Genomic DNA, 12,819 nt, shown 5'->3' on the forward strand with positions numbered 1-12,819 from the left:
GTTTGGACTACCTCGATGGGGCGGCGCTGGATACCAGAATCCTCAGCTAAGTCCTCCGCTCCACTCGGGCTTGTAGTTTGTGTTTCTGGTTGGTAGTCGTGGTCAGAGATGGGGTCGTCTAATTTGTCGTCGGTGTCTGTGGTGACTCGTTTTTTTAATTGGTCAATATGTCTGCGCCAAACTCTCCCGTCCCCCATGTCTACCCTGTATGATTTGGGCCCCGTGATTTCTGTGATTGTCCCGGCCTCCCAGAGTGGGCCCTGTCCATAGTTTCTAGCGTGTACCGGTGTTCCTATGGTGAACTCTCTAAGCTTCCTCTCCCCCCCCCTTGAAAACCTCTGGGGAGTAATTGGGGTTGAGCCTATCTAGTATTCCTCGGAGTTTCCGCCCCATTAATAGTTCTGCCGGACTTCGGCCTGTGGCTGTACAGGGTGTGGAGTGCTGGGTTATTAGAAACTTGTCTACCCTTTCCTGCCAGTCTCCGGGGCTTAAACGTGAGAGGGCCTCCTTTGCTGACCTCACAAATCTCTCAGCCTGTCTGTTACTAGCCGGATGAAACGGGGCCGAAAGGACATGTCTGATCCCAAGTCCCGCTAAGTAACCCTCGAACTGTGTTGCGGTGAATTGCGGCCCGTTATCTGACACTAGGATGTCCGGTAACCCATGGGTGGCGAATAACTGTCTTAGCTCCCTGATGGTTGCATCGGTGGTAGTGGCCTTCATTAGCTTGATCTCCAACCATTTGGAGAATGCATCTACGACAACCATGAAGGTCTGTCCATGAAATGGGCTTGCAAAGTCAATGTGTATCCTGGACCAGGGTCCCTGGGGCCTTTCCCACTCCCTTACGGGTGCCGTTGGTGGATCTGATCTGGACTCTTGGCAGGGCTGGCATCTCCCCACCCACTCGGTAATGTCTGTATCCATGCTGGGCCACCAGACGTAGCTCCTGGCTAGCCCCTTCATTCTTACAATCCCAGGGTGCCCCTCATGCAACAATGTTAAGACTTTTTCCCGTAACCGTAAAGGAATAACAACCCGATCGCCCCATAGCAAACAACCCCCTTGCATTGTCAATTCGTCCCGTTTTCCCATGAACGGTTTAAATTCCCCACTCCCAATCTTTTCCGGCCACCCCCTCATGACCCAACTTGCGACTGTCCGGATCACGTGGTCTTTGGTTGAGGCTCTCGCAACCTCGGCTGATGTTATGGGCCTAGAGTCCAAAACGTCTATCAGCAAGATGGGGATGCCGGGTGTGGGGTCTTCTAGGCTGTCGGGTAGTGGGCATCGGCTGAGTGCGTCCGCGTTGCCCATGTCCACCCCTGGCCGATGTACCAGGCGATAGGAGTATGCCGTGAGGAAAATGGCCCAGCGTGTCATCCTGGGTGATAGTGCTGCCGGGGTTGGTCGATCTCCCATGAGGAGACCCAGGAGCGGTCGATGGTCAGTGATTAGTTCAAAATCCCTCCCGAACAAGTACTCATGGAATTTCTTTACTCCCGAAACAGCGGCGAGGGCCTCCTTGTCGAGCTGGCTATAATTTCGCTCGGCGCTTGATAGAGTTCGGGAGTAGTATGCGATGGGCGCTTCTAGGCCATTCGGGAGTCTATGGCTCAGGACAGCTCCCACCCCGAACGGGGACGCGTCACATGCTAGAACAAGGGGAAGCGTTGCGTTGTACTGTATTAAAAAACTTTCAGCTGATAGCAGTTTTTTAATGTCGGCGAATGCCCTGTCTTCAGCCTTCCCCCATTTCCAAATGGCTTTCTTGGTTAACAGTCTATGTAGGGGTTCTGCCACTGTTGCCTTGTCTTTAAGGAAAATGGCGTAAAAGTTTAATAGCCCCAGGAAAGCCTGTAATTCTGCCTTGTCTTTGGGGGTGGGTGCTTCTTTGATTGCCCTGATCTTGCTCTCTGTGGGGTGTATGCCGGTGCCATCTACCCTGTATCCTAGGAATTCGACTGAGGGGAATGGGATCATGCATTTGTTTCGTTTTACTTTGAGTCCTGCGTCCCTGAATTTCCTTAGGACCTCCCTCAGCCTTTCTCTTAGCTGCTGCTCATTGTCGGCTGTAATGAGCACGTCATCAAAATAGGGCACCACCCTGGGGATTCCCTGTAGTAGCCGCTCCATGGTACTTTGGAAAAGTCCGGGGGCTACGCTTACTCTGAATTGCAAGCGGGTGCACTTGAAGGCCCCTCTGTGGGTTACGATAGTCTGTGCCTCTGCGGTAGCGTCATCTACCGGCAGTTGCTGGTACGCCTGCGCAAGATCGAGTTTTGCGAAGATCTTGCCGGGGCCCAGGGAATGCAACAAATGGTGAACGATGGGCACTGGATAGGCGCTCTGCTGCAGGGCCTTATTAATTGTGTATTTATAATCAGCGCATATGTGCACTGATCCCTCCGGCTTTACCGGTGTCACAATTGGGGTCTCCCATTTGGCGTGGTCGACTGGAACGAGCACCCCTTGTTTGATTAATTTGTCCAGTTTAATGTCAATTTTGGGCTTCAGGGCGAACGGTACCCGCCTAGGCTTTAAACGGATGGGTGCAATATTGGGGTTGAGGTTAAACGAAATTGGGGTCCCCACATACTTGCCAAGCCTTTCGTCGAACACGTCCTGGAACTCTTGCATCAGGTCCTCTTTCAGGGTGCTTCGAACGTTCCTTACTCTGGTGAATCCCATGCCTAGGGCTCTAAACCAGTCCATGCCCAGGAGGCTTGGGAGGTTGTCGCTGACAATGGTGAGAGGCAGTTTCTCGGTAAACTCCCCGTACTGTACTTGGAACTCGCCTCTTCCTTCGACGGGTATGCGGTTCCCCTGGTAGTCCTTCAGTCTGCGTTGCTGTGGCTGGAGCAGTCGCTTGTGTGCTCTGGGGATGACTTTCTTGAGGTTCTCCCAAGACATGATGGATATCAGCGATCCCGTGTCGATCTCCATCTGGCACTCCCGTCCCTTGATCTCGACCGTGGTGTAGGTCTTTTCTCCGGGCGAGGTGCAGGTCTGTGCGATGCGTATGGTGTAGGCCCCAGCGTCTTCAAATTTCACGCCCTTCCAGTTTCCGCCATTTCTGTTGGGCCTGCGGTGTGGCGCCGGCTCAGATTGGAAGGTTTGGCCACGTGGTTTGTAGCTTTGGTGTGTCTTGGATCTGCAGACCCGAGCGATGTGGCCCCTCTTCTCACAGGAACGGCAAACGGCGTCCCTGAACTTACAGTTTTGTTGTGAGTGGGACCCTCCGCAGCTGGCGCATCTGTCTCTGGGCTCCCTCCGGGCTGTGCGGGACTGCTCAGTGTGGTAGACCTCTTCCTCAGACTCCCCCTCGCTCGCGGTGCTTACGGCCTCTCGGTGCACTGGCGCCGTCTTCTGCGTTGTTTTGGTTTGGTGGGAGCTCTTTAGTTTCTCTGCAGCCTTTACTGACGACTCTTGTGCTCATGCCTCGTCCAGGGCGATGTGTAGGGTCAGGTTTGACCTCGCGAGCAGTCTTCTCTGGAGCCGGCTATCTCTCACTCCGCAAATTAGTTGCTCTAGGAGCATCTCATCCAGGTCTCGGTACTCACACTGGGTTGCGGCCTTACGCAGGGCAGCGACGTACTCGCTGATCGATTCACCCTCCTGCTGGAGCCGTTGCCAGAAATCGTAGCGTTGGACGTACTTCGATGGCGTTGGTGCATAGTGGTCTTTCAGCAGGGTCTGTAGCGTCAACCAGGAAATGTTGTGGACCGAATTCAGCTCCGACAATGCTTCGGCTGTGTCGAAGACCCTTGGCCCGCAGTGACTCAGGAACAGGGCTTTCTTCCGAACGTCCGGTAGCCCTTGCATGTCGTTTGCCACCATGAAGCACTCGAACCGAGACATGTAGGATCCCCACTTCTCTTCCTTGGGGTCAAAAGGCGCTGGCGGGGTGTAGGCAGACATCGTTTCGGGTTCTCCTGTGCTCTGCTCGCTCGCCTGGCTGGATTCGGATGCGGTCTCCGGTCCCCTTCTTCGAACGTGGCTTCAGCTCTTTTTCTTGAGTGTGGCTTCAGCTCTCCTCTGCTTCTGGCCTCAAAATCCCACCTTCGTCGCCAATGTTAAGTTGGGTGAATGAGGACGCAGCAAGCCAGAGTAGTTAGTGACAACAGTTCTTTATTATATATGGAGACTCCAGCAACTGACCCAGGGAGCCAGCTCCCTTTATATACCTTGCAGCTGTGGTGGTCAGCCAATCAGCTGAGGGTCAGTTATTTCGAACTTCCCGCCAAACAAACCTATTTACATAACAAAACCAGAAGATTGCTTTTTAGGGGCTAAATGCATATCATTCAACCTTTACATATGCCATCAGTAAGCCCTATATACAATTTAACATTCTTGACAACAAATTCATATTATGGCATGCATTATTTTTACGCTTTTAGCCTCTTTAGTTAGTCATAAACTATCTCTCCCTATTTGCAATGTAAAAATTTAATAAGCAATAGAAGTATGAATGTCTCAGCCAATGTCATGTGAGCTGGACTGAGAGAGAATGACTGGCATAAAGTCACCCAATTATCTTTCATGCCTAAAGCGGGACTAGCATTTACAGTCTCCTGGTTTCTAGCCTGATGGCTCAATATTTTGAACAATCTGGCTGTTTATTATCAGATGTTTTATTTTATTTATTGCTTTTAAGAAAATAAGAAAAATATAAAATGCCATCATTTTGCAATACTTTGGCAGTATCTGTTCCATAAACATGCTGTGGTTAGTCAATGCATAAGGCACATGAGGAATTCTAAATCTATATCTCCTTGCTTTAAGATAGGTATCCTCTCTCCTCTCCAGGTGGATACTAATTAATAATAAGTGTTAATCAAGTCTAAGAGAAATCTGGGCTGAATGTGACAAATAGCCTTAGAACAAAATTAGTCAGCCAGGCCATACTTCTTCAATTTACAAAATAGCAATATGAAAACTTGAAAACAGACTATTATGAAAGACAAATGTGTATCAGAACATACAAACTGATACTCATTTTTCCAAGATTTTAAAATTATCTACCGGTAGTAGTAACCAATTAAAAATACCCTATATTAACTGAAAATAATACCTATGTTTAAAATGCACAGTAGTAATACTGCACTCACTGTATGGAAAAAATGAATTGATGCACAGATATTAGATACCTGACCAGAGCTGCAGAATTCTGATACCATAGCTGTTATAATAAAAGTAATAAAGCAGTAATAAAAGTAGGTTAGATCTAAATGGTGTATGTTTCTTAGTTTGATGTACCTGATATGGCTGCTACCAACCTTGCAAGTCTGAATACTACCTTTCCTCCCTCTTTTACCTTCATGAGAATTAGGGGGGAGGGGCTGTTTCTGTCTGAGGTGTTATCCCAAATTACTTTCTTGGCCTGGGCTCAAGTATTGTTTATCTGATCATTGCCTTGATAACAAATCCTTCTGACTTTCTCTCTGCCATACTCTTTGTGACATTAACAACATCTATAGGCCAATACTGGGCTGCAATTTTTTTAACAACCGGTTCTCTGCCCTAATGACTGGCTGGGTGAGCATGGCCAACTCGATGTCACTTACATCGAGGGGTGCTTTGCCTCACCTGTCCTCTCATGACCGTGGGGATGCTGCAACTGTCGTAAGTGTGAAAAATGGTCATAAGTCACTTTTTCAGTGCCCTTGTAACTTTGAATGGTCACTAAATGATCTGTTGTAAATCAAGGATTACCTGTAAAAAAATACAAAAAGCTTCTTTGCTTGCAAAAAGCTGCCCTAAATACCAGTCATTAGATTAGAAATGGGGGAATACACACTGAAGATCAATGAGTCACAGCTGTCATGGAAACTTAAACTATTCTGAATACCTTCCTTTTCCTCAACAATGCCTGCAACCCGGAGTTATAAATCAGGCAGGTTGCCAGAGCCCATTGGCGAATTAAAATAGTTAAAATACAAGGATAACTATCAGCAGCCAAATTACTCTTGCTCATAAAGAGAAACCCTTTAGCAGAGAGGTCATTTAAGTTTTCCAGAAAGTGGGTGGGCATATTTGGGCTACAAAATGCCCAGCTAAAGAGACAAATTAACAAATTAACATCTTGAGTGAGGGCTATTCCCATTCTGCCTTTGTTCAGACCTTGCTGCAGGGAATTTTTGCCTATGAATAGAGCTATCTGTCTCTTTATCTCTTAAGTGCTGACCTCTTTTGTGGGCTATTAAGGAAAGTGGGGGCTGCTTTTTCCCTCTAAGAAAAGATATTTCTCCATTTCTCATTCAGGGAAATATATTCTTCCCTTTTAATATTTCTCAAAATATTTCATTCTTCTAGGAGAGTGGTGGATACTAACTTTCTACAATTGGTGTCATGTTACTATGCCATATTATCATGAGAAAAAACTAAAACAAATTGGAAGGAGTTATTATCAGTGAGCAATCATGTGTCTTGCCCACTCCAAAGCAATGCAAAAGACTCCTGTCCCAAAGGTGCTTTGTCAAGAGGCAATTGGACTTTCTGGAAACCAAGAAAGTCCAGTTGCCTTTTGAAAAAAGCACCTTTGGGACAACCATAACCTGGATGACTGAAGAATCCCCATAGACAAGAGATTCCTGTGCTCAGTGAACGGACTGTAGGAAGTTAGCACCCACCCCTTTCCTGGAAGAGTGAAATATTTTAGGAAATATGAAAAAGGCAGAATATTATATTTCCCTGGATGAGAAATGGATAAGCATGGTTTGAAGCAGCTCCCATCTTCCTGCCCCCACCCTTTGTCAATGGGCCATTAAGGCCTGGGCTAGTCTATTCTACATAACAAAGATCTACCTCCTTCAGGCAGAGCCATAGTAGGAATTGCCAAAGATCCAACAAAGATAGGATTAGCCCTCTACCCATCTATCAGCAGAAACTCACCACATGTGACCTGGGAAGCACATGTGACCATCAGCCAGCAAGGCTAGCTAAGACCCCCACCCCCTGGGAGTCTGACAACCAATCAGGATACTCTTTCAGGGCCCCAAGAAATGCAAAGCCAGAAAGAGCATAAAAACCCGTGGGCTCGCTGTATTCGGCCCCTTTTCTGTTCAGGAACTCAAGCCATGTGATCCTGTCCACCATTAAACCATCTTTCCAAGCAGTCTCCATGTTTCCAGTGTCTTTTTCCCCACTTGGAGCAGAATCTTGAAGGATGTTTCTTCCAACACTGACAAAGCACAGTTTCTCACCCAGGAGAAGCAATCATTAGATCCATTTGCACCACTTAAAGATACTCACCTCACTTAAAGTGAGGTGAGTGAGTGGTCTCACTCACCTCACAAGGTCTCACTCACCTCACAAGATATCCTTAGGTAATCATCCAGATTTAAGGAAAGATCATATGCCCCCAAAAAGGCAGTAAAACAAAATCAGACAGAATGCCAAACTGTATCCTGCCTCTCAGCCATTTTTTCTATAGCTATGCCAATCCTTCTATAAATAGCTGTTCCAGCCGTGTTGGAAGTATACTCCAAAAAGCTTAAAACAATCTTTTAACAATCTTTAGGAAAGGCAAGCTCCAGGAATAAAAGTACCACAAAAAACTCGGGGGTGGGGTGGGTGAGGAGAGACTCCAGAGAAGTTCAGTCTACAGACAGAAAGTCTGGGCATAAGGCTTACAATGTAACAAGCTTAACCCAGAGGCAGTTTCTGAAAACATTTAAAGCAGCAGGGCAATTAAGATAAGAATTAGGCTAGAAATACATGCATACCTAAATGTTTCCTTCCTGCCTCCCTTGCAGGATTAGCCCTGTAAAGTGGGAAAAGATTTCTTCCAACAACCGGTTCTCTGAACTGCTCAGAAAATTAACACCTGGTTCGCAAATATATCATTATTTGCTCTCCTGACTAATTCCGGTACTGCCCGCAATTTCACGGATGATGGGAATAGAAAAAAGATGGGCCACATATTGTTATTGTTATATTTGATGATTAATTGTCATGATTTGAATTTGAATGAACTTGAAATGCAAATAATTTAATACATAAAATGGCTAAGTGGTATGATCCTTTTTCTACACCAGAGCTGAACCTGAAAACCAGCTATGAATAGCGGAAAACTGCTCCTGTTCCACTCTATTAACATCTTAACTGGACTAACAACTCCTCCTTATGATATTTATGATTACACAGTGCAGATGACTGTCACTTGGTATTTTCCCCAGCTTAAGTTTCTCAGGAAGACAAGTTATTTATAAGACAGCAGTTTCATAGCCAGGCACCCAATTGTGAAAAATCCCACACAACTATACTTATAGGAAATTATCAAGCTAGTGTTATATAGTAGAATCATACCTTCAGATACATATTCAGATTCAGTCACTGAGTGGTCTTTGCAAGCCATTGCTTTGTTTGGTTTTTAAATTGAATTTAAGCAGATTCAATTAAGCAGATAAGATAATAAATGATGCTAAGAATAACAATAATACAAGAATGCTCAGTTGAATATATCCTTAGGTGCTGCTCCATACATAAGCCATTCCAATAGAAACCTAGAGGGCCTTTTATATTGTCTTTTTAATTTTCCTAGCATTATCAACTTTCAAACAAGTTTAGAGGGAATAGATTTTTTTGTCTAGAAAAAAATTCCCACAGCTAATTCTACCCAAATTCAGATGAAAAAAATAATTCTTTTTGTCATCTGTTTGCTCTCTTTCATTTAATATTTAAATATTAATGTTTTAAAATTCTCATCAGGTTATTTCATTTTAAAAATTGAAAGATGGAAAGTAAACATAAACAACCTAGTAAGTGGTTACCTTCCATATAAGTGGGGGGTACTATTCCTTAGCATACTGACTTAATACAATAAAATATTACTAATTTAAAAGTACAAAGTACTTTTTATTATTTGGTCATCTATACAATGTCTACTATTGCCTGATGGTAAAAAAAAATCCATTCTAATTAATCCTATGCATATTGTCCACTATATAGAAAATGTGGTTCATATTTATTTTGAGTTAAGTTGCCTTTGGAAACAAATTCTTCAAATGCAATCCTATCTATTGGATTTCACAGAAATAATATAGCAATTACAAAGTAAATAAATTCATTATCATAATCTCTTGCATAAAGTTACTAATTAAAAATATTTTTTTTCAGATTTATTCCCAAATTTTGACAGCCCTATTATTTCTGGCACACCCTACATATCTGTCCAGAAAGTTATGCTACTAAAGTGGTGGCTCGGTGGCTCAGTGGCTAAGACACTGAGCTTGTTGATCAGAAAGGTCGGTAGTTCAGCGGTTCAAATCCCTAGTATAAGTCTCCTGTGTGAGCTGAGGGTTCGACTAAATGACCTCCAAGGTCCCTTCCAACTCTGTTATTGTTATATTATTGAAGTCAATGAGAGCTTCAGATAAGTTTATTGTGAGGGTTCCAAAGGATGCCCTAAATTAAATCATGTTTTCATTTAATACTTGTTCAGAAACATCAGGATGTTTGATTCATATTTTAAATTCCTACCTTCTGTACACAAAAGTGTATTTTTCTCTCTCACGTATGTTTTGACATCATGACTGTAAGATTGATTCATGTGGCTGTGGCAAATTAACATAAATACATGGATCTTTGTGAATTGTGAGAATAATCAATGTGGCAAACCCAGTGATATGTAATCTCCTGTTTTTAATATATAAAAACAATGACAAATTAAAGCAAAGAAGTAATTCCCAATAATCCCACTTAACATTGCCTGGCTGATCGAGTATTAAAGAAGGCAGCAGTCTTCGCACAGCTCATACAATTTTCTATAATAGTTTTCTATGGGGAAAAATAGGAGTCTTCCTAGCTATAGTGGATCAGTTGAGAGGCATCAGCACAGTAAAACAGTAACTATGATTCAAATGACTGAACTGAATGTTAACGTTACAGTCATCCCATTACATCTTAAAAATAATAAACTTTAAAGGCATTATGCCTGTCTTATTTCTTGTACAAGGAGGGTATTTTAATTTCAAAGAATACATTGCCAGATGTCAGATTTCAAGAAAACATGTTCTTTTTTCGCTAGGGAAATGGGCTAAGGTTTGATTAATGCTTGAAGCTGTAATCACAATAAGGATATTATATTAACCAATTTCATCCACTTATTTCTGCAATCTCTCTTTAATAGCCAGAAGCATTACATTTATAACTAGGTACAGGCAAAAAAAAAAAGGAACAAGAGCTGAAAATAAGGTTCCTCTTGGGGATTTTTTTCCCCTTCACTTTCCTGAGAATAAATAATTGCCTTCTTTAGAAGGTGAAAGTAAAATCCAGATAATCCACTTTCATACAGGTAGTCCTCAATTTACAGCTGTAATGGAGCCTGCCCATCATGGTCGTAAATCATGATAGTCATTAAGTGAATACCACAGTTAAGTAAACATTGTGGTTGTTAATGAAACAATGGTTTGCTATGGGTATGATTTTGTTGAAAACTGGAAGTAAATGGCAGTTTTCGGCATAATTGTCCTAATGGCATGGGACCATGGGACCCTGCAAATGGCTGTAAATGGGCCATGTTGCCAAATTAGAACTTTGAATCTGGGTTGTAAGTAACCCTAAGATAGGACTGGTGAAATTGATAGTGGGTTGAGGACTAACTGTAATATAAAGAGCATTGTAATCAAGCCATTTACAAAAAGAGCTGATATAATTTTGACAAGCACAAACTGCTAACTCTGTACAACCATATCATTATGATTAATCTATATGGACACTAACCTAATACAAGATTAACATAGTAGTTAATAGTAGGAACAAATTGAAGGAGCATCTTTATTTTTAAAAGCCTCCAGCATGTACTTGAAATATATTTGTTAGTAATGGGTGATAAATGTTTCATATATTCCTACGGTCAAAAATACAATGGGAATGAGAGAAGAAGAGAACTGTTCCAACAGATAATCTAGATGGTTTGGCAGCTTTGCTCCACACTGCTTTTTGAATTCTATTTTGCCAATAAAGGTTGATGGAGCCAGAGCTCACAGCTTGCTCAGGTTGCTACACCTTTGTCTTGCAGGCCTAACCATCAGTGAAGAACAAGAAACTGAAATGGAGGAAAAGAGAATCAGGATGGAAGAAAGACAGTGAAGATAGGGAGCAGATTGTTCCCAGCACAGACACTGACATACAGTAGGGTAAACACGGTACCTAGAGAGGCTGCCCTCAGCGGCCAGGCCCTGGGAGTCATCGAGGACATTGGGTTCACTGCAGGATGGGCAAGGAGGTGAAGCATTTAAGGAAGAAAATATGTTTTTAAAGCATGCAATTGTCTCTGTGTTTAAAGAAATAAAGTATCAGAAGAATAGTAGAGAAAATAAAGGAGAGCAAATTGGCCTCAACACTAATTCACTAAAGAGAAGCAAATAAAAAAACTGAAAGACGAATTTTCCTCCAGTCTAAAGAGCTTCCTGCATAGAGAAGATGTGATGCAATGAATCTCCACATTTATTCAATACATTTGGAGGCTAACTTCCATCTAGCCTCAGTGAAAAATACAAATTCACAGTAGTAAACCATCTTTCTTTTCACAGGCATAAACAGGCATTTGAGCTTCCCTATTTCCTCTACTTCCCAGCCATTGAATTGAACTACTGAGGTGGGAGATGCCAAAAAGAGTTATTTGGAGAGGATATATGGAGTATGACACTTATCCAACCCTAGGTCTTAGAAGAACTTCCAGTTCTCTGATCTCCCAACTGTATATTTGGAAAGATAATTAAAATATCCTCAGTAGCAGACAAGTCGATGCTCTCTTAGGATGATGGGAACTTAGAGACATCCAGCTGTCTAAACAGCCATCCACTGTTTCATAACACTATAACATTTGGGAGTGTTATGCCCCAAAATGCAATGCTATCTTTTTTTTTTCTGGTTTGTAATACAATAGCACATTGCAACTAAAATAGTTACAAAAATGTTCAAACCTTATCTATTTCACTTCTCAGTTATTGGGAATCAAAAACTCTTTAATTAAATTGATAAATGCTTGTAATTTTAATGATCCCCCCCAAATATGATCAGGAAAAACTTTTTTCATCTTATAAGTAGAATATATAGCAGAATTTTACTGATTTTTTTAAAAAATTAAAGGCAAGATAAATGTGATTTCTTTTGTATTAAAGCCAAAATTGTTTGAAAAAAACTGATAACTGCTAGCAGTGTTAGTAGATTTGACATGGAAGAGGGCCTCCAAAATGCAGGGAGCAGCTTTCTGTGACTAATTAAAGTAGCCATAGATGAGGAACAGAAGATCTTTGGCTCTTCTGTGATATTTTTAAAACCTTAAAAAAAATTTTTTAAGCAATGAGAAAAGCCGCCCAGGGTCCCTTGGGAGTTGGGCGGCATAGAAATGTGACTAAATAAATAAATAAATAAATAAATAAATAAATAAATAAATAAATAAATAAATAAATAAATAAATAAATAAATCACAAGAGCCTACAGAGTGAATTCAGACCAATTTGTTTTCCAATTGGTAGCCTAGGTTTATAAAGTTTCATCTCCTGTGTTGTGTTTTCACTGTCCAGACCTATCTAAGAAAAATCTACCTAAGCACTGTTAGGTATATATCACCAGATTAAATCCATGTCAGTTAGTTACCTTAATTAAATTTGTGCGGTGGGGTTATAGGGATCTCTAATACTTGCAAAATGATTGTGAATATAAATAATTGAAATCCAAAGCTGTTGCTTTACTAATTTGTGTATAACTATTCCTGTATTCCTCCATTTCTGTTTGTCTCTGCCTTTCATAAGGATATTTTCAAAGATTTATTACAAAAATAAATTTGCTTGGAAGGCAGCTTGTTCA

General features: G+C 42.2%; 1 protein-coding gene across 1 annotated transcript in view; it reads right to left on the reverse strand.

Moving 5' to 3' along the window:
* UNC80 (unc-80 homolog, NALCN channel complex subunit) overlaps positions 1–12,819 on the reverse strand; it is a 186,147-nt gene that overhangs the window by 14,274 nt on the left and 159,054 nt on the right. The gene's annotated exons all lie outside the window — the stretch shown is intronic.

The sequence above is a fragment of the Pituophis catenifer genome, unplaced genomic scaffold, assembly GCF_029215685.1.
Source record: "Pituophis catenifer annectens isolate HBS135680 unplaced genomic scaffold, rPitCat1.0.hap2 SCAF_1, whole genome shotgun sequence".
NCBI lineage: Eukaryota > Metazoa > Chordata > Lepidosauria > Squamata > Colubridae > Pituophis > Pituophis catenifer.